Consider the following 3641-nt stretch of genomic DNA (forward strand, 5'->3'; position numbering starts at 1 on the left):
TTGCATCATATTCATTAGTCATATTGGTCTATAATTTTTTTTTTCTTAGTGATGTCCTTCCCTAGTTTTGGTATTAGGATTATGCTTGCTTCATAAAATGTATTAGGACGTTTTCTATCCTCTTCTATATTCTGGAGTAATTTGAATAGAATTGGTGACAGCTCTTCCCTGAATATTTGGTAGAACTCAACAGTGAAGCCATCTAGGCCTGGACTTCTTTTGGTTGGGAGTTTTTTGATGACCTATCAATTTTTTCTTTTATTATGTGTCTGTTCAAGTTTTCTACTTCGTTCTGTGTAAGTTTAGGTATGTCATGTTTTTCTAATAATGCATCTATCTCTTTTAAGTTTTCAAGTTTTTTGGAGTAGAAGTCTTCATAGTATTCTGATACTATCCTTTTTATTTCCTTTGGTTCTGTTGTGACATCAACCATGTGGTTTCTAATGTGTGTTATTTTTGTCTTCTCCCTCTTTTCGTTTGTTAGGTTTGCCAATGATTTGTCAATTTTATTAATCCTTGCAAAGAACTAGCTTCTAGTTCTGTTTATTCTTTCTGTAGATTTTCTATTCTCTATCTCATTTATTTCTGTTCTAATTTTTATTATTTCTTTTCTTTTGGTGGTTGTGTGTTCCCTCTGTTGGTCTGTTTCTAATTGTTGGAGATGTTGTGTTAATGTGTTGATTTGGGTTCTTTCTTCTTTTTGGATATGTGCATTTATTGCAAGAAATTGCCTCTCAGCACTGCTTTTCTCATGTCCCAAAGTTTTTGGTATGTTGTGTTTTCATTCTCATTTGTTTCTAGGCGCTTTGTGAATTCACGTTTTATTTCTTCTTCTATATAGTAGCTTTTCATCAGGGTTTTATTCAGAGTTCTTGTGTTTGAATTTATTTCCTTGGTCTTCCAGTTGTTGATTTCTAATTTGATAGCATTGTGGTCTGAGAAGATGTTTTGTAATATTTCAATGTTTGAAAATTTATGAAAGCTTGTTTTGTGGCCTAACTATTCTCTTGAATGTTCCATGTGCACGGGAAAATACTGTGTATTGTACTGTTGTTTTGTTGAATGCTCTGCACAAATCTATGAAGTCAAATTGTTTGATTTTATTGTTTAATTCTTCTGTCTGTGCCTTTGTCGAGTTTCTTTCTGATTGTTCTATCCTTTTTCAAAAGTTGTGTATTTAAGTGTCCCGCTATTATTATAGACTTCTCTAGTTCTTTACTCAAATCTATTAGAGTTCTATTTATATACTTTGGAGCTCTTTCATTGGGAGTGTAGATATGTATTATGGTTATGTCATCTTGTTGAATCGACCCTTTAATCATGACATAATGTCCAACTTTATCTATTATGCTGGTATTTGCCTTAAATGTTATTTTATCAGAGATTAGTATTGCCATTCCTGTTCATTTTTTTTATTATTATTATTGCTTGGTATATTTCTTCCCATCCATCATATAATGTTTAATTTTTTTTTTAAATCTGTTTTTGCCTTTGTGTGTAAGGTCTGTCTCTTGCAGACAGCAAATTAAAGGGTGTTGTTCTTATCAATTCTGCCACACTCCATCTGTTAACTGGTGCATTTAATCTGTTGACATTCTGTGCAATTATCAATAGGTATGAAATAGTTGCTATAATTATGTTTGGGTTTTTTGTGGTGCTGCTGGTTTCTTTGTTTTGCATGCCTTCTTCTGCTGAGTTCACGTTTTTTGTGTGTGTGTTCTTTCTTGCCAGTTTCTTAATAGTTTTAATGTTTCCATTTTCTTGGATTTTCATTTTCTTGGTATGTTGTAAAGTATTAATTTTATTTGAGGTTACCCTATATTCTATTAACTTTTTCCTCCATTTAAGACAGTCTATTTTATCTTACAATCTACCTGACTTTCTCACCACCTGGATGTTCCTATGTTTTAACCTTCTTTCATATTGTAGTTGTTTTGATCATAGACTGATCTCCCAGATCCTCTGAATCCGTTCTTGTGATTTTCTTCTGTGCTGGACTCTTGCATCTGTTGACTGAGTTCCCGGTAGTGCTACCACATATGTCAATCTCTAGTTGTTGTCTATTCTTATTGGTTCTCAGTTCAAATAACTCTCTTTAGGATGTTTTGAAGCACTGAATTAGCTTTGGCAAATTCTCTTAACCTTCTGTTTATCCTGGAATGTTTTTATTATACCATTATATTTGATTGACAGCTATGCTGGGTAGATGGTAGTTGGTTGGCAGTTTTCTTCTTTCAGGGTTTTATATCTGTCTCTTTATTGCCTTCTTGCCTGCATGGTTTCTGCTGAGAGATCAGAGCTTAACCTGATTTACTTGCCTTTGTAAGTAACACTTCTCTTTTCCCTAACTGCCTTTAGGAGTCTCTCCTTGTCTTTGAATTTGGAGAGCTTAATTATGATATGTCTTGGTGATTTTCTTTTGGAATGTATCCTTCCTGTGATTCATTGAGCTTCTTGAATGCTTATCTTTTCATTTTCCAGGATTTTATGGAAAGTTTCTTCCAGAAGCTCTTCAACTATCTCCTCTGTGGTGTTCTGTGATTCTTTTTGTTTTGGAGTACCAATAACCCTTAAGTTATTCCTCTTCATGTTTTCCCACATGAATCTTAGACTTTCTTTATATTTTTATATATTTTTTTCTCCTTGCTCTTCTACCTTAGCTGTATTGAGAGAGTTATCTTCCAGCTCACTGGTTCTGGCTTCCATCTTTTCAGTTCTACTCCTTTGCCCTTTCAGTATATTGTCCATTTCTCATATTTTATTATTAATTGTTGGATCTCTTTTTGTAGGTTTTGAATTATTTCCAATGCTGTATCTATCTTATTTGATTGCTCCTGTAATGCTCTCCTGACTTTTTCCTTAATTTTTTCAATCCTTCTGTGGAGCATTTGAATACATCTCAACATCATTCTCCTTGGTTTCTTCTGAGGCAGAACTAAAGCCTGACTTCCTTCAAATTAGAAGTCAAGTTTTACTTCCAGCTCATTTGTTTCAGTCACTCTATCTTGTTTCTGGACATATGCTGATATATTCAGTTTTTTCTGAGCATTTTCAATAATTATATGTATTTTTTAATAATTAGATGAATGCATGTTGGTGGATTATTAAGTTTTCTGATTGCCTCCAAGTAGATGTGATCAGGAGATAGGCTTCTCTTTTCACTTTTCTTATCACTCAACTCAGAGTAACTGTGGCAGGCATTGACTGTCTATCTGGTGTATAGCAGCTGCTATTGGCTCTTGCCTTGATAGTGGGATTTTATAGGGTGTGATTATAGCTTCGCTATATGACTGCAACTACTGTCTCTTCTTGGGTAACGTAGGGAGAGAAAGAGCCCACTGATGGTAAAAGGGGGACCAAAGAACAAAACAACAACAGCAAAAAACAAACAAACAAACAAAAACAAAATACGGGTTGGATAGTGCAGTCTCTAATGAGAAAATACACACACACACACACACACACACACACACACACACACATATATATATATATCTGTAGCAAAATATGAGCCTGACTTTATGAGAGTGACTTTAACACCCCTTTCTTTGCTTTTGCCTTCAAGGCTGCCTGAGAAAATTCAAGATGTTACTGTTGCTCCTTGTGATATAATTCAGGATTTAATTTTTGTCCTGTTTCCT

This window comes from Chrysochloris asiatica, unplaced genomic scaffold (assembly GCF_000296735.1).
Source record: "Chrysochloris asiatica unplaced genomic scaffold, ChrAsi1.0 scaffold00118, whole genome shotgun sequence".
NCBI lineage: Eukaryota > Metazoa > Chordata > Mammalia > Afrosoricida > Chrysochloridae > Chrysochloris > Chrysochloris asiatica.